General features: G+C 38.3%; 1 long non-coding RNA gene across 2 annotated transcripts in view; it reads left to right on the forward strand.

The window, feature by feature from the left end:
* The window catches only part of LOC138923504 (uncharacterized), a 96985-nt gene that overhangs the window by 18093 nt on the left and 59488 nt on the right, over positions 1-19404 (forward strand). For both annotated transcript variants that reach the window (XR_011437175.1, XR_011437176.1), the window contains exon 2: positions 13036-13142. This is a non-coding gene — a long non-coding RNA (uncharacterized lncRNA). The remainder of the gene's footprint in view (positions 1-13035; positions 13143-19404) is intronic.

The raw sequence follows: 19404 nt of genomic DNA on the forward strand, positions 1-19404 counted from the left end.
TCGAGTCATAAAAAAATCAAGTTTCTTGGGGCCAGCCCCGTGGCATGGAGCTTAAGTTCGGCACTCTGCTTTGGTGGCACAGGGTTCTCTGGTTTGGATCTCGACCTCGGGCGTGGACCTACGCACTGTTTATCAAGCCATGCTGTGGCAGGCGTCCCACATATAAAATAGATGAAGATAGGCACAGATGTTAGCTCTGGGCCAATCTTCCTCAAAAAAACCCAAAAACAAAAACAAGAACAAAATGACAACAAAAAAAATAAGGTTTCTTGATTCTAAGACCAGTGACAAAGGAAGGAAAAATGTAACTGATTAATATTTATTCTGCATATACAGTAGGCCATTGTAAACCCTTTCTATACATTAACTCACTTATGTTTACCACAATGGTGGGTTCTACTTGGTATTTTTCCTGCTTACAGATAAGGAAACTCACCATCCCAGAGGCTAACTCTCTTGGCCAAGATCACACAGCTAATAATTCCATTCTGGGATTTAATCAATGTTCTTTTCAACACACTATACTACTATCAGGTCATGGAGAAAAGAACTTGTCCATTTTTACAGAGAGCAAGAATTTTAAAATGATTGATGAAGTTGATACCCTCAACTATGGGGGAAAAGGGCCAATCTTTCACAGGGCTTTACTCACTAAAGCAGAATCCAGAAAACCAGAATACTTAGGAAATAGGATGCTTAGCGTAATTGAATTTTCTTGATTTATGAGACTTAGCCTTATGGTTTCTAAGCATTTTGACAATCTGTCTAATGGATATATTGATTCCCTTACCTTAGTAATCCCGGTAGTATTTTTACTTACAAAAAATAAGGTTATCCTGCTAAACAGTAATTATTATAATACAGGACTGTAAATACAGAAATGTTGCTAGATGTTTACTGATCTTATTCCAAGACCAGGATCTCACACATGGCAGATATTTAATAAATGTCTACTAATGCTAAAAATGGTTTCAGGACATCCTTTGAAAGTCATGCATTTCTTCTGTCTCTTAAAAGAAGGAAAAAATAAATCTTGGGGCAATGGAAGGATCTGTATTCAAGGCATTTAAATTATTATACAAGCTATGGCTATATTAACCCTTTATTGTTGTTAGTGCCGCCTGACTCCTAGTGCCCCTGTGTCCAGCAGAGCCGAGCCCTGCCCGGTGTTTTTGCACCATCCTCTCACCTTCTGGCGCTGTATCAGACAACGTCCTGCTGCAATTCATAGGGTTTTCATGGCCAGTGTTTTCGGAAGTGGGTGATCAGGTCCTTCTTCCTAGGCTGTCTTAGCCTGGAAGCTCCGCTGAAACCTGTCCACCATGGGTGACCCTGATGGTATTCAAAATACCTGTGGCACAGCTTTCAGCATCACAGAAACATGTAGCTGCCACAGTATGACCACCGACAGACGAGTGGTGTGGTTCTCTGACTGGAAAACAAACCCTGGGCCATGGTTGCAAGAGTGCTGAATCTTAACCACCAGACCACCAGGGCTGGCTTAACCCTTTATAGTGGATTATAAACTAGATACCCCAAAACACATTCTCTGTTTCTAAAGTCTTCTGTGGTTTCATGCTGCTTAGTGGATAACATATAAGAAATGCACAAGGTTTTTCAGAAATTTGTGTCAACCTTCTCTTCCGTCACTACCTTCTCCCATCCTGGCCTGCCAAGCCACCCTGACATGACTTACACTCTCCAGAATGGATCAGACATCTTCCACTTTCATGCCTTTGCTCATGCTGGTTCCACAGCTGGAACTGCCTTATCTCCATCACTACATTTCCACGTTTTACTCATCCTTCATCATTGCACCCAAAAGCCACTACTATCAAGAACTTTCTGGCCACCTGAATATGCTAATTTTTTCTTTTCCTAAACCACTGTGACCTTAGGAATTCATTTTGTTACCTCAAATTTTATTTCAGTATGTGTCTCCCCTATCTGATTAAAAGTTACCTGATAAAAGAAACTAAGACCTCACAATTCCCTTCAAAATTTCTGTAAATATTTGTATATGTAATGTGATATGCCAGCTACTATAATTACTCAAAGTTTTTATCTTGCAGGTGCTAATAATCTAAATTAGAAATGAAAGTTCGTAAAATGTTTCCTGTTGATTTGATTGATTAATGCATATACAATATTCTTACTAGACAATTTCTTTTCCTCAGACTTTTGGAGACAAAAAGTCATTGTCTTCCACATTGAATGTTCCTGCCGAGAGGAGTGTGAAGTCAGCTTGGTTATATCTTCTTTGTGGATAATTTGCTTTTTCTGCTCAAATGCCTAAAGAAAACTTTCTTTGTACCTGCAGTTCAATAACTTAAACAGGATGCATGTTGGTGCTGATTATTTCCTATCACATTTTATTGAAATGCTGTCTATTCTCCGTATCTGCCAATTTAATTCTATTTTCAGTTCAGGGAAATCTTCTTCTACAAAGGGTTTGAAAACACATCCTCCTTCTTCTCATTCTTGGTTGCTTTTTAGTTTTTCCTATATTTCAAGTATACCTATTTTTCTTATTGTCTAATTGGTTTACTCTTTTTTGTCTTTCTCACCTACATTATTTCTGATTATCCCAAGTTTTGTTGTTGTTGTTGCTGTAATTTGATTTTTCAGCTGACTCTGTTTCATTCCTTGCTGGTTATAATTTATGTATCAATTCAGTAATGATGTTATTTTCTTCATCAGGTGTTCAATATATCTTTTCATCTTTTGTTGTTAGTTTATCTGCATGTCTTTCAGACTTCGGTTTATTAATTTCAGATAGTAATTATATTTGTTCTAAATTGTAACACTTGTGAAGAATTTTCTTTTGTTTATTTTTTCTTTTAGATTTGATTATTTGTCCTTGAAATACTGTGTTGCTATTCCTCCTTGTTTTAGCTAAATCTGGGTAGTTGCTATGCCATTTTCTTTGTCATTTTGCTCACTGCCGGGCAGCTCAGTGACTTCTTGAATACTGACTCTTTCCCTTCCTTATCCGGGATGAGTTTGTTTTCTTTACTAAAGAGTAGTTTCAGGGTTAGATATTTGGTGTTCTGTACACTCCTCTGCAACTTAGTGGCATGGGGAAGGGGAGTTGTCCAAAATAATGGATGCACAGTGTTTTTGCACTAGCTGCGCTTTTTTTAAAATGTTTGGTTACAGGTGCTCCATTAAGATTCATTTCTCCTAGTTGTAAAGTATAATCTATTCTCATGGCATAGCGACCATTGTGCTTTGGATTATTCCCCCAATTTCCCAATTCAGAGTAGGTCTGGAGACTTGAGTTCCTTCTTCTTTTTTTTTTTTTGGTGAGGAAGATTCGCCCTGAGCTAATATCTGTTGCCAATCTTCTTCTTTTTGTTTGAGGAAGGTTGTCCCTAAGCTAACATCTGTTCCAATCTTGCTCTATTTTGTCTGTCCGATGCCACCACAGCATGGCTTGATGAGCAGTGTATAGGTCCATTCCTGGGATCTGAACTTGTGAATCCTGGGCCACTGAAGCAGAGCACACGAACTTAACCACTACACCACCAGGCTGGCCCCAAGTTTCCTTCTTTTACTGGTTTTTCCAGTGACCATATCCACTACTCTCCAGCAAGGACACAGAGAATTTAAGGATAACCACTTAGTTTGCTTCTTTCAAAATGTTGGAGATATGGAGAAAATTCTCAGGATCTGCCAGTTTATTAGTAAGGCATCTAAGATTGAAAGCTATGCTGAGATATCCAGACAATTTAAGCTACTATATAAATTTCTTTTTCATTACATGACCTCTAATTTCTGAAGCATTAGATGGTTTTCTTTTCCATGTTTCGTTGCTGATGGTAAATTTTTCTTCCTTTCTACTATATATATTTTCATTCATTATATTGGATTCTTGGTTGGGGCAGGGGAATTCTCTTAATCAGCTTTCTTTTGCGATCTTAATCCTGAAGTCCTTGTTCATCTCTTTTTAGATGACCTTTCTGCTGCCTCTATAAAGGCCCAAACTCTGGACTTATTTCTGGCTTGAGCAATCCTCACTTATAATTGCTATCCTAATGCCCTCCCCCCCGCCCCCCAACAGGAAGCTTTACTTTCTTTTTGGTGATGCCATCACAAACACTAGCTCTATTTTAGGCACTGTTAGAATAAAGAAGTTTGAGCCTTCTGCAAGAAGTATGTCATTTTGCTAAGGAAAAATAAATGACACAACCTAGATGTTAAATTTTGTTGTGACAAAGATAATAAACACAGATGGAAATAACAGTGATATTTGAAGGAATAAAGAAGACTTCATGGAGATAGGGATTCAAATCCCTCTATTTTTAAAAGAGGATAAATTTGAGTAGGATTTTTAGGGAGCAATGAGACTTGGGCTTTTGAGGATAGGAGGAAATGGTGCTTGGGCAAAGAGGAGAAGAGAGAAAACATGGACTGTATTTGGATGCATCGGATTAATCAGTTTGGCTCTAATATAAGGCACAAGGAAGAACGTGAGGTGATATTTTAAAAGGACAGAAATCGTGGGGACTCTGAGTGAAAACTTTAGTGACTTTATGACTTTAACCTTTAGCTTTGGAAGCTGCCCACAGATTTAAGTGACTTCCCATGTCAGATTCCATGTCTCTCACTTGAAACATTTAGATTCGTTTCCTCCTGTTGAGAAAAATAAGCTTTTCCAGCAGCCAACCTCATCTTATTGAGTTCAGATTCTAGCAGCCTGACATTAGTAACAAGAGATTAGAGGTGCGAACTTCCTCAATTTATGTTAACAAGGTGCTAAATGCAAAGGCCAATTATGGCTACTCCTGAATGTCAACTTACTGTCGCCTGAATATCCAGTGAATGGGCTTGATCAGAGTGTAGCCTGTGTCCTGTGGTATTTATAGGATTCTCAGCTGAAACTTATTGGATTCCGGGAAGTGTGCGTTGTAGATTCCTCAGGGTATTGAGGAATTTTGTGGGTTCGCTATAAATGCCCCAGATGTTTTCCAGAACACCTGGCAATAAATTCCAGCCTCTTTGACTTCCCATTTCTTCTGATGCAGGGTTATTAAATATGAAATATTGCATGCTGAAATTCACATAAAACAGCCTAATTAGTAATAAGAGGAAGTGAGAGCAAGGGCACACGTGGTAAGAAAGGGATCATCGAGGGGCTAAGGATAGGGATCTATAATTGCAAAAACACAGGTAACTCAATCCTGTCCAATGATTCGGCGCCCTGCCTAGCCTAACAATTCCCTCCTGCTTACCTTCTCCCGTTGTTCGGGCTATTCTCTCTTCTTATGAAGATTTCTGTTGTATTTTAAAAATAAACAGTTTATTGTAGGATAGTTTTAGATATACAGAAAAGTTGTGAAGACAGTATGGAGAGTTCCCATATAACCCTCACTCAACTACTGACATAAGAAAATACTAGGATACAGACCCAATTCACTATAGAGTGGAAAGGTTTTTTGTTTTTGCTTTTATCCCCCCTAATTCCTGTCCTACCTTCATCATACTCAATGTTATGCCCTAATTTACTTTCTCAAAAATTCTAATAGAATAAGCTTACTAAAATGGTATCGTGACTCTGGTCCATTTATGTTGTTTTTTGTGCCTACAACAGAGTTACTCAAGGCATAGTCATGGACATTTTCTGGTCTACAAAATGTTTGTAACCAATCCTCAAGGCAATAAGAAACTTGTGCCAGAATTTGAATCATCTCCCTTGCTGAGTTTCTTGTAGCAAGACATTTTTTAGGAAGGAAGCCATGCGTTGATTTGCAGTCTGGTGCCATCCTCTGGTACAGTCTCACTGCCTTGTCTGTCTGAAAGATTCCTGCTCATTCTGCAAAACCAACTCTCTGCATTCCTGCCCCTGAGAAGCCTCTACAATCACGTGGACTTTTGTTTTTCCCCTCTGCCTAACTAGTCTTTCTCCAGATCTTGGACAACCACCAGAAAGTCAGTACTTGAGCAAGGTCCTAAAACTTTATTAAAGAGTTAGGTATGCAGAGCAGGGGTCACAATGTGTGTCGAATTGCATAAAACTCAGTTATATTGAGTCAAATTGAAAAATTGATGATTGCCTATTTTCCATAGCTAGATCATGAAGAAAAGAGGTTTAATTTGTTTAGGATTTAGGATTAAAAACATAGGTAACGAATATTGATGTGATGGAGACTATTGTTGTGAATGCAAAATAGCATTAAATGAATAGAAATTTGCCCATATCCTCCACTTTTTGGCAATATTTTTATGTTGATCTCCCAGTACCAATCCTTGGTGTTTACTGCCTATTACTTATAATGACAATGTTATAATACTCTTTGGGTCTTACCTAGTGTATTTGTCAGCAAGTAGAACAGCATTTTTTTTTTTTTTTTAAATTTAGGAAAGCCTCTTTGAAATAAGAGAGTGTGACACTAACAGGAAATAGAATTCATTTCCTAGGTTCTAAACATGTACTCTCTATCAGTAGTAGCACCACACAGAAAAGTACTCTTCAGTGGATTAAATACCCATCCATCACTGTAAGCAAATAGAGGAGCTCTAAGTTCTAATCTTAGGATATAGAGTAGTGGTCCTCAACCAAGGATGATTTTGCTCCATAGGTGATATTTTGCAAAGTTTGGAGACCTTTAATCTTTTTGTTGCAACAAGGGCAGGGCTGCATGTTATAGCCATCTAGCATGCAAAGGTTAAGAAAGCTGCTAAACCCACAGTACACAGAACAGACTTCAAAACAAAGAATTATCTGCCCTAAAATGTCAACAATGTCAAGGTTGAAAAATCGTGGTCTAGAAGATACCAGATGCACACTAAGAGATCAATAGATTTTTGTTGGAAAAAGTATGAATCTACTCATGAGGGAAGCAGAAGTCATACATGTTATATATGTCAGAGAACATAGAAGGGTACTTAAATTGAGTGCTTATAAAAACTTTCTAGAAGAAATCATCTTTAAGATAAATGTCAGTAGAAAGCTAAGTATTGATCAAGAGAATAAAGTTGAAATGAGTTTTATAGGAAGGGTGAACTACATTCAAAAATGCTTGAAAACATTAAATAAGTTAGTATTTGAAGGAAACTTTATACAGTTTGGTATTAACTAAAAGTGAGGCAGGAAGTGGGTGGAAATGAGGGTAGAAGGTAATGAGGTAGATTCCGTGTCATTAGAAGTCTTGGACCTCTTAGAAGGGAATCCCCAGAGATGAATGATGATCCAGAGTTTTTGTATTTAAAGATTTCACAATCCGAGATGTAAAACCTACATGTAAGATAAGAAATTTTAATACTGTGCTTTAAGTGTTATGATAGAGATACAGGGTGACAAGACTGCGTATAGGAGAGGGAAATAACCAAAGTAGAGAGGAACTGGAAAGCCTTTCTTGGGTGAGGTGACATGGTTATATTTAAACTGAATCCTACAGGATGAGTCACAGTAAGCTAGATGACAGTGGAAAGTGGTGAGGAGTTTATTCCAGACAAAAAGGAAGATGCACAGAGCAGGGAGGAGAAAGATTCTGGAAAATGTCATATTTCAAGTAGTCCAGTATGGGTACCACATATTGCAGGAGGTAAAGAAAGTAATGAGAGACAAGTTTAGAAAAGAGGGGGAAGGGGTCAGAAGATTATGAAGTTTCCTTTATGATAACACTGAAGGTTAGACTGGCCATTGGATGCCATTGAAGGAAATAAAGCAAAGGGTTAACCCCATCACATTTATGACTTAGGAAAATCTCTCTTTAGAAAGTGCGGTTGGAGGGGCCAGGCTTGGAGCCAAGGAGGCCAGTCAGCAGACCTTGAGGGCCACCTAAGCAAGAGTAACTAGTGGTTCCATTGAGACCTTCTAACTTACATGACATGTTATTTGGTTATCACTTTCAAAATATGAAGGAGATAAAATATCTATGCAATAAATGTTTTTAAGGAGTTCCCCTAAGCATATCACCATTCTAGAAAATGTAGACATGCAGGTGAATAAAATATGGACACTGACCTCCAGAAGTTACAGGAGAGACAGAACATGTATATATTCACTGACACCTAAGGTAAGAAATGATGCACTCCATGAAAAGGATGCAGAAACATTGCGATGAGAATTCAGAACAGGTGGAGGATAACTTCTGTGTAGAGAATCAGAAAGGATTCTATGGCTGTGATGGCAGTAAAGCAGACTACTATTGTTGTAATAATTTATATTAAAATAATAGGTGACAATTTTAAAGCATTTATTAAGTGTTAAGTGCTTCGTGGACATACAACGATCTTAAGCGTTAAGCACAGTCATCATCTTTATTTTACAGATTAGGAAACTGGGGTGTGAAGAGGTTGAGGGATTTACCCAAGGTCATTCAACTGTTAAATGGCAAAATCAGAAATTAATCCAAGTGTGGATGAAACAAATAACATTTTGAAAGATTGAGAAGGGAGAAACAGCCTTCCCCTGTGGAGGAAAGATCATCACTATGGGCTCTGAAGCAGGGCATCCCAGACAACATATGGAGAAAATGGAATGGTTTATCTTGCCAGGAGCCTGCATTGGAAAAGGATGTTCAAATCAGCAAATATTTCCGAGCCATGTGGACAAACAAACCCCTGAGAATCTTTCATAACTTAGATTTCTCATTTAACATCATACCATAAGTAAACTGCATGACTAAGGTGAAGTATAGACGGCCTTCCATTGCTTCGTTCCAGCTCTCTGAGGTGGGCCATCTTGAATGGTTTAAGGCAATTATTTGATCACACATTTCCTAATTGACAAAAAATGTTAATAGTATCTTCAAAATCCCTCATTCCCTAGCTTCCAGCGGAACAAGCACCGAACAGATGCCAAAGACAGCTTGGAAACTTCCAAAAGGGTTTGAACAGCAGTTACTATTAGTCCTTTATCTGAGGCATCCAGCGTTGGCATCAGAAGCAGCCATTGTGCTTGCCAAGGGGCTCAGGTGGCATTCTGCAGGGACTACTTACTTGTAACACCATGCAGTGGTTTGTATTCCCCTCAAAATCCAAGACAAAAATAGAGACGAAGAATATGGAGAAAATTGGAAGAAAAAAATTGTTTCAAAGAAATGTTGTCTTTTAATAGTTTACGACAAAGTTCACACTCAAGACTGAGCATTGGTCAAAAAGATTCTAGCAAAATTTTGTGCAACTTCCCACCTTCTTCTAATATGTCTGGCTGAACATTTCCTCTGCCTTAAAAAAAGTGAGGGTGATGGAATGTCCGGTAAAACCATGACTTTTAAGTCCCCAGCCATCTTCAGAGTCACAGCTCCCTCCTTACTCTGAGCCCTCTGAGCCCTGACCTCTGCGGGACCTTCACTCTTGCTTGTTTTGGCCTCTATCTGCTCTGCTGCAGTCCTACTGATTTTTCTTACCCTCCATCCTCTCGTCTAAACTGTCTTCCCCAACTGTATTTCAGGCCAACATTTAATTTTTCCCCTGGTTACACTTTTCATAAACACTTCAATTTTAGCCCTTATTCTAAAGTATGGCTTGCAGTCAAGCTGTGAAAGACAGAAAAACAACCACTTTGTATACCTCAATTTTAACACCCATAATAATGCATTCTGATTATCTTTTGTGTGTCAGTTTTACCAACTAGATTTTGAGCTCTCCAAAAGCTGGTACCAGGTCCCATTTATCACTATTCTCCTAATCCTGGCGCAGAATCTGACACACAGCTGATAATGAATCAAAAGAAGTTAAATAAATGAAAAGTGAGGGTCCTTCATCTGTATAAAAAAAAAAAAAGATGTTTCTATACTTAACAGAGTCCCCCGTATTTGGGGAAAAGTTTTATTTTCTCTATTTCTTAGCATAATGTGGGCTGTGGGGTCAGATCTGGGGTCAAATCCTAACTCCTTCCCTTTGTACTTGTCTTACTTTTACAAGTTAATGAAGCATTGTAAAATATGAACATTAATAACGAGCACCTTGTGGAGTTCTTACTGGAAACAAATAAGATAATGAATGTAAAGGCCTCATCCTAGTGCCTAGTGTAAACTGAACTCAATTAATATTAGTTATTAACATAATTGTTATAATTAATACTCAGGTAAGTCTCTTAATTCTCTCTAAGTTGTATTGGGCTCAGAGGTCTTTGGGTTATTGTTTTCTCTCTTCCTCCACCTAGAGTGAAAAAACCTGACCCTTTAAAAATACAAATTGTTTCCCCTTTTAGACCTTCAGAAAGTTCTGTCTTGATTCTCACAATCCATGATGTAGACTTGAATGTGGACAAGGACCAGAACTCAAGACTCTAGTTTTGAGCATTGTGAGGCTCTCACGACATCTTAGAATAGTCAGGAATTGAGATCAGGATGAAGCCATGGGCAGGATGAATGGCCACGGTGTAGTGTGACTTCTGGGATAAAGAAAAAGATAGGAAAACAAGGGACATGTGAGGTACACGGTGAGGCTGCTCTTGATTCGGACCTAGGATAGCATCTGGATCCTCCAGTCAGATATGTGGTCCCTAAGAATAGAAAACTCTAGTGGAAGGTTCTTACCCCAGTGAGGTATGGGGTTTTGTGTTTCTTTTTCTTCTGAATTTTAATGAAAACTATTGAATGAAAACTAATTCGAAATATTCACATACATCATCCAGATTTAACAATTATGAGATTTTGTCACATTTGTTTCATTTATCCTTTTTGTAATTTATTTTGTGTAATGATGTATTTTAAAGCAAATCACAGACAAAATGTCATTGACCTCTGTGTATTTCATGAAGTATATCTAAAAATGAGCATTTTCTTACAAATCACATTATCATAACTAAGTAGAATTAGCAATATTCCCTATATTGATTTAATAGTGGTCCATATTAACATTTCCTAAGTTACATCAAAACGTGTTTTTACAGTTGCTTTGTTTATATTAGGATCCAAACAAGAGCTGCCATTATACTCAGAGTGTCCCTCACATTTTTTTCATTTGCTTGACTTATTGCAGACCCCTGTGAGTTGTCCCTTAATGAAAGTTAGCACTAGAGGCTTGATTAGATTTTCATTTTGTTTTATTCAAAAAGAATAGCTCATAAGTCATCGATCACATCAAGACACACACGTCTATGTACCTCACTTTCAGTGAGGCTAGGTTAGGGTTGTGACAGCCTCATGAGTCCATTATACAAAAGAGTTGGTGGGGAGGACTGGTCCTTCTCCACAGATAGTTTTCAAAGCACTGACCTGGATCCTTGTAGGCTATGATGAGGATTTTGGGCTTTATGCTAATAGCTTTAGGAAGGTATTGGAGATTTTTGAGCAGATTAGGGATATGATCTATTATGTTTTGTTGCTTTAATCTTTCTAGTTCTTGCAACTGGTCTAGGGAGGCCAGTGAGGAGGGTACAGTACTTTCTACATAAAAAGATGGTAATGTAGACCATGGATATAAAGGGGAGTGGTTAAGATATATTTGAATACAGACCCAATAAGTATTGCTGGCAGACTAGATGTGGGGTCTGAGTGAAAGGGAGGGGAAAAGGACAGAAAAATAAATTGAGCAAGGATATATGCACAGAAACACAGGGAAACCCTCTTTCTTCCATAATATGTGTGCATAATATTGAGATGGAGAAGAATTATTTCCCATTTATGATGTTCTATAGGGTTTAGTAACTTTCAACTTCGCTTCTTAGGAGGGAGATGATGGTAAGCAAAATTGGAAGGTGGCTCCAAGATTTCTTGTGCCTACATGTGCATACTCTATGCAATCGTTAAGACTAGAAATACGATGGAATTCACTCTTGTGATTAGGTTATGTTATGTAGCAGAATTGACTATAAGAAAGGGAGATATTCTGGGTGGATGCCAAAGGGATGCAGGAGCCAACTAAAGCTTCCAGTGACTAAAGCTGAAAGAAGTCGAGTAACAAAATAAATAAATAAATAAATATTGTATTATAACCCAAAGTGCTAAATAAACATCCATGAGTTCATACTGATATAAATAAATGACTGAACAAATAAATAAATAGGGGCAAAGAAACAAATATCTTGTATATAAGATTTCCAAATAACTTTTGTGAATATGCTACATTTACAGAGGTAGAATATAACTCTCCACCCCTTAAGTGTACACTGCACATTGTGACTCACTCCAGAGAACAGTATGGAAAGGGGCAAAAACAGAGTAACTTTACTGACCACAACCACTTTAAGCCACTTGGCCAAAGTTAACATCAATAGTGATGTCATATGAACAGCGTGCGCCCTTGATAGAATGTGATGATAATGGCACTTTATCTTTCTGATCTGCCTATAAACACATTATCCCAGTCTAATGAGAAAAACATCAGCCAAATCCTAATTGAGGGGAATTATGCAAAATACTTGACTAGTAATCCTCAAAACTGTCAAGCTCCTGACAAACTTGGAAATCTGAGAAACTATTACAGCCAAGAGGAAACTTAGAAGATCAAATGTAATGTGGCATATCGGATGGGATTCTGGAACAGAAAAAGGGCATTAGAGAAAAACTGAGGAAATCCGATTAAATGTGGAGTTTAGTTAATGACGATATATCAACTTGGTTTATTAATTGTGACAAATATACCATACTAATGAAAGATGTTAATAGTTAGAGAACCTGAGTGTGTGGTATATGGGAACTCTCCATACTATCTTTACAGTAATTCTACAAATCTAAAATGTTCTTAAACAAAAAGCTTATTTAAAACCTAAGTCTAGAGGTCAGAGACAGAGAAGTCAGAGATTCAAAGCACAAAACATGTTTGATGTACCGCTGCTGATTTGAAAATGGAGGAGCCATGTGGTGAGGAATGAGGATGACCTCTGGGAACTGAGTGTAGCCCCTGCCTAACAGCCAGCAAGAAAATGGGGACCCCAGGCTTACAACGACAAGGAACTGAATTCTGCCAACAAGAATGAGCTTAGAAATGGATTTTCCCCCAGAACCTTCAGATAAGAACTCAGTCTGTCCAACATCTTGATTTCAGCCTGAGGACCTTGAATAGACTGCCATACAGAATGTTGAGTTAATAAACAGATATTGTTTTAAACCTCTAAGTTTGTGGTCATTTGTTATGCAGCAATAGAAAACTGAAACAGAGAGAGAATGAGAAACACATCCATCTTCTTTCTACCCACCTACCATATGTGGACTTCTTGCATTGGTGAGTGTGAAAGAAGGAAGCAGGTAAGTTTGACTTAGCTCATTCCTCACTCTTTTGGGTCAGCCTTCTGCTGAGAGGGCAAATTCTGGTCTTTTCTCCTTGGTATGGTGAGCTAACCAGGGCTGGGTCTGCCTCTGCAAGGGAGTGTCTACAGTTGTGGGATTAAGTTAGAGGAAGGGAGAGAGAAACTTTGAATACATGATAGCAGTTACAAGCCATGTTTGTTTTTTTTCCATATCTACTTTCTTAGTAATGAAGTTTTTACTTTGATCAGAATCTTTATGGCTCCCATATCTTAATTCTCAACTCTTTCTGGACTAGAGAAGGCAAGACAGGCTTGTTTATTAAGGTGTTATTTTCAGGAAGTCAAAAAGAAAGATAAAAGAAAGACTCTTCCTTAAAAAAGATATTACTCTCATTATAACTATCAAGGAAAGTGGGGTCAGGCTATTGAGGGCTATGAGAACCAGCATGAAGCATTCTGATTTAATGAAATAGAATCTTTTTTCTGAAACAAAGGTGTGACATTGAGAGTGAGGTTTCAAACCGATTAGTTTTACAGTGCTATGCAGTCTGGGGGTAGGAGAGTGGGGAGTAGGGATGAAGTGTGTGGAAACAATTATGTCTATGCAAATATTATAGAAAATAAAATCCTTACCTTTGAGCTTCATATAAAAACTGATCTCGGCTCAAACTGCACTCACTTAATAAGCAAGAAGAAAGAATGGTACAAAACATAAGACTGACTCCTTAAAAGCTTGAGACAGGCATATGTGCTTATGAAAGTTGAATTTTTGCCAACTAGCTTATAAAAAATAAAATGTCATCTCACTACTCTTAGCACTTGCAGCTGTATTTTTATTTCCATTCGTGGGAAATGATTTTCGAAGAATTTTTCATAAAAGTCAAATTCAGCAAAATACAATATCTAAGCGTCATTTAGAGGCCTCAAGTTATTAAACGTGGTGGTCATATAATCCCTCAAAAAGGTACATTTATCTTGAATAGCTGGCTTTTCTCATCTAAAGTGTGAAAGTTGGCCTATTATACTAAACATTGTGAATTTTTAATCACTCTAAACCATGAAGCCCCGTTGGTGAAATTTTGGACACTGACACTTAAAAGCTAATAAGGAAAATGCTTCTCTAAATTTCCTCTCTTATAGAATTAAAACATTTTAGATGCCATTTCAGTCATAGATATCTCTCTAGGGCCATGGTCACTCTGATGTGTCACAGAATTGCAAACACAAATCTAATTGTTATCAGCAGTCAGATTCCAGATTCAATTTACATGACGGGTGGAGGTTGATAGTGCAGGGAAACCAAAACATTTCCCAGTCCCAGCTACACTCCACAGAATTATACCTACTAGTTTCATGGCTTTCTCTGTACCCTCCCACAATGCATTGCAATGCTGCTCATACTTCTCCCTGAGATACACTGGTATATTACAAAATTCTTGATTCTCTTTCACTGAGAGCATCAGGTTTCCTGAAACTTCTCCAGGCTGGAAAAGCAGCTAACTTTTAGCTAACATGTAGCTCTAGACGTTATAGGATAGTAGTTAAATGGATAAAATATAGCATTAGATTTCCGGATTTCAAATCCTGCTTCCACCACGTAATATCTCTATGACCTTAAACCACTTTATTTACTTCTGAAGGCCTCATTTTCTTCATCTGTTGACTGGGGTAAGTGAAATGGAGCTAATAGAGCAATATCTTCCACCTCAACAAGTTACTTTTGGGAACTTGACACATAACTGGATAATCTATGCATTAATCAGAGTTCTCCAGAGGAACAAAACCAACGAGATACATAGATATGGAAAGAGATTTATTATAAGGAAGTGGGTCACATGATTATGGAAGCTGAGAAGTCCCGAGATCTGCAGGGTCAGTCAGAAATCTGGAGATGAGGAGACCAATGGTTGAGGTCTAGTTGGAATCCGAAGGCCTGAGAACCAGAAGAGCTGAAGATGTAAGTCCTGACCAAAGGTCAGTAAGGTTGAGGTCCAGGAAAAGCTGATGTTTCAGTTTGAGTCTGAAGATAGCAAAAAATGTTGACGTCCCAGTTCAAAGGCAGTCAGGCAAGAAGAATGCTCGTTACTCAGGAAAGGGTCAGCCTTTTTGTTCTATTCAGGCCTTCAATTGATTGGATGAGGCCCACTCCCATTAGGAAGGGCAATCTGTGTTACTCAGTCTATCCATTTAAATGTTAAGCTCATCCAGAAACAACCTCACAGACACACTCAGAATAATGTTTGACTAAATATCTGGACACTCTGTGGCCCAGTCAACTTGGCATATAAAATTAACCGTCACCATCTATGTAAGGCACACATTCTATTGCTAGGAACATGCTTAATAATGATAATCATTCTTTTTCATTAACTCTTAACTGGAATGCATAATTTATTTCTAATATTTCCCAGATGAACATTCATAGTCACATTTTATAGTTGAGAAACACAGATGTTTACAATGGATAAGTATCTTTTCCAAGATCACGCAGATATTATGTAGCAGAGCTAGAATTCAGAATTCAGAACTCTCTGGCTACAAAGCTCATGCTCTTACAACTAAATCACATTGCCCATCTTTCTTTTTAAATAAAGAGCAAACTGAGAAGGCGAAAATCAGAGCCCAGAAATCTCCCTCCAAGTTCTATAGGATCTGGTGCAGTTCCATGCCAGTGTACACATTTATATATAACCATGTGTGAAACATCTATGCCATTTTTCTGAGAAGTTGAGTAGGTGGCATGTATTTCAACAGCTCATCTCCACCAAATGAGAGCTATAATATATATTTAAAGATGATGTCAGTCTTTCTAAATATAATTTTCAACTGTGCTGGGAAAAATATAAACTGCAGCACTGTAATAATCAACATATAAATAGCTCCCACATCTTTGCCATGCAAATTTGGATGGTATTATGGAAGAGGGCTATCAAAATGACCTTCTGTTACCATGCTTTCTGCAACCAGTGAGCAGCTGGGATTGATGACATTTTTAGTTAAAGCCAGTTTGGAAAGGCTTTTATCCCAGGGAGATAAGCTAAAACCTCAAAATAAAACAATCCTAAACTGCCAATGTTTGATTGGTTTGAAGTTGGAACAGTGGTATTAAATGCTTGGTTTTCTCACAGTTTTAGATAAAAAATACACAGCTTTCCATTGCCCTTTGACTGCTGACAAACTGAACCTCCAGTTCTTTTTGTTGTGGGCATTTCCTCCACCTGGCAGGGCTCAGGATGCCCGATCCCTCGTCTCCAGGGCTGAGAATGTTGTCTCATGCAGCCTGAGCACCTGTCGGGCTTCCTGGACTGACAGTCCATCTGGAGGATGCAGTAAACACCACGACCGGGGGATGAGGTAGAAACACTGGTGATCTCATCACTACCCAAGCCCATTAGGGTTCCTTTTGAAGAAGCAGAAATTCCCACACATCCCTGTCTCAGATGCAAGACAGGACTCTGGGGAAACCGTTTCGTTTGGAATGTTGCAGATTCCAGCTGATGATGAGTAGGCATTTATATGGCAGAGGTCACAAACAGTTCACAGCCATCTCTGACTTTGAGGCAGAATTTTTGCGGGCAACACAGTGTTGTATTTTCTAACTTGGATACGTTTAGATGAGGAAGATGTTTCATATTCCCCCAGACTCTACATCCCATACTGTCTCATATGCAGTCAGGCTGACATCTTTATATTACCCGCCTGACTCCTTCAGGCATTTGAGTTTGGGCCTGTCTTATATGAGACTTTTGCTATTGAATAACACTGTAGATGAGGTATTAATCAAAACTATGTAAACAATAAGTGATTTAGATATAGAACTTTTCATTTGATCAAGGAAGGCATAAACACAGGCACAGTGGAAGAGAAGTGCCTCTAGGAACGGCAGCAGAGATGTAAGGGTCTTCTCTGTGGGATGAACCACAACTCTGCCCTTAGCTCTTTCAGTTTGTTACACAGTCTCATGGAATGTAGAATTCCTGTCTTTAAGTCAAAAAGCTTTTGCTTCGTTCTGAGCTCTGTGCTTTAAGACATGTTACTTTTCGTTTTCTGTGGTAGACTTTACTTTCAACCCTTTTCCCCCCCAAAATAACCACAATAATTCTTCTTATCACTATATGCACACTCCCTTGAAATGCAACTTTGCCATTCCTCCTATCATGACCTGGCTTGATTTCTCTACCTCTTAAATCTGAGTATGGCTATGTGGCTTGCTTTAGCTAATAAGGTATTAGAAAATTTAACATCAGCAGAGACTTGAAAAGTACTTGCTCATTGAGGCTTTACCTCTCTTGCTGTACTTGAAAACTTGAAACCACAACATGAATGAGCCCAAGGTAGCCTTTCTGAGTGGTCACATGGAGGAGAGCTGAGCCTCCCTGACCAAAACCTAGAAACGACTAGACATGTGAGTTAAGCTCTTGAAGACCGTCTAGCACCTGATGGCAGCTGACTCCAGAGATCAGCTGAATTAGCTCACACCAGAAGAGCTACTTTTCGGACTCACAAAATTCTGAGATATAAGAGGAGCTTGTTGTTTTAAGCTATTAATTTTTGGAGTGGTTTGTTACGTAGCAAAAGTTAGCTGACACATGTAGAATGAGATTAATAATAACCACCTTGCAGTGTTACTGTGGGGATTATAAATAATATATATGAGAGGCTGGCCTAGGGAAAGTTTCCCATAAATGACAGCTATATTATTCATTAATTATCAGTCTGAATGAGCTCCTGAGCCCCTTAATGTTAACCCAAATTGAGTTCTGCTCTTATTTTCCTCTTCTTGAAAATTGGTCTTGACTCCTGATAGTTCTTGATTCTGATGAATTGGTTTTAGTGTTGTTCAAAATGACAGTATATCCCCCTTTGATACTTCATTTCCATCATAGAAGCTTAGAGAAAAAGCCTCAAACCATAGCCCTGACCGTCTGGAAGTAAAATTAACAAAAAAGTTAAGCAGCAGTGATTCTCATCAACTCAGAAACTGAAATTCAATCTTGGTGTTAAGGCTCAATAAATTAATTTGTTATAGTTGAAGAAATCCTTGGAGAGTATCTATTTTATTCAAGCTATGCAAGTATGTTACTGTGCATAAAGGTGGATGAATGTGCCTACTTCTTATCCACCAAGATGTCAGAAGTTACTGGAGTGGGTTTATGCATATGTAGTTATTGTATAACACAAACTATATAGGATGCTCTAACAGAGCATACGAATGCATCATAATAAGAAAACAGGAGTGGAGATTAAGACGAAGATAAGAGATCTTACCATGGTAAAGACAGGATTGAGTAGGTTCCTTGAATGTGTTAAGCAAGGCATTATTAGGCTCATTTTTTTTAACAGATCTAAATCAAATTGGCTCAAAAAGTAAAAACATAAAACAAAGTCAGTGTTTCACATGCCTAAAGAATCTAAGGTAGCTTTGACTTCAAAGCATGGCCAGATCCACAGGCTCAAAGATATCATCAGGACTCGCTATCTCTCAGCTCTCTTCTTTGTTGGCCCCATTCCTTCTCAGGAAGCATGGTTTCCAGAAACGTACTGAGTCTCAAATCCAAGTTTGTAACAAAGTGATTGCTTCTTAAAAATTCAAATAAAATGAATTTTAGGTCTGACTCTCAAGCCCAAACTGGATCATATATTCGTCCATGAACCAGCCCCTAAAAGTGAGAATGGGGTCAGTCTATCCATGCCCCAGAGTCAGAGAGTGGGAGTGGGGAGGATGAGCTTACCAGAAGAAGGAGGGGAGTGTGGGCCCTCAACTTCTAAAGCAAATAACCCTCATTTTGGCACAGTAGAATCTTTCCTTTGGGCAGCAGCTGGGTGGTTGGGTCAGGGTACTTTCTCTCACAGTTCAGCGGATTGACACTTTCAATCAGAAATGAACATACCTTTACTAATTTTTTTCTTTATATCCAATCTCATTCAAGAAGCTGAAGCAGCCATTTTGATGTGTTTGATTTTGTTTCAGAGATGAAGAAGCAGATTTGAAAGACCACTGTATGTGTTGTTAATCTTGTGCATTATATTTCAATAGTGCATTCCTCTGATTTCACCAAACAAAGACAGGACAATCCCTGGAGTCTTAGCAACTCGGTGGCTACTCCTACTGAATTATGTATTTGGCTCACTTGCAGAATGAAGTAATCATACGAAGCCTGGTACAGACTGGTTTGAAGTAGAATAAATATGAGTGAACTCATCCAACAACATGCCTGAGGAAAAAAAAATTATCTCTTACTTTTATTGCTAACTCAAAA

The sequence above is a fragment of the Equus caballus genome, chromosome 3 (assembly GCF_041296265.1).
Source record: "Equus caballus isolate H_3958 breed thoroughbred chromosome 3, TB-T2T, whole genome shotgun sequence".
NCBI lineage: Eukaryota > Metazoa > Chordata > Mammalia > Perissodactyla > Equidae > Equus > Equus caballus.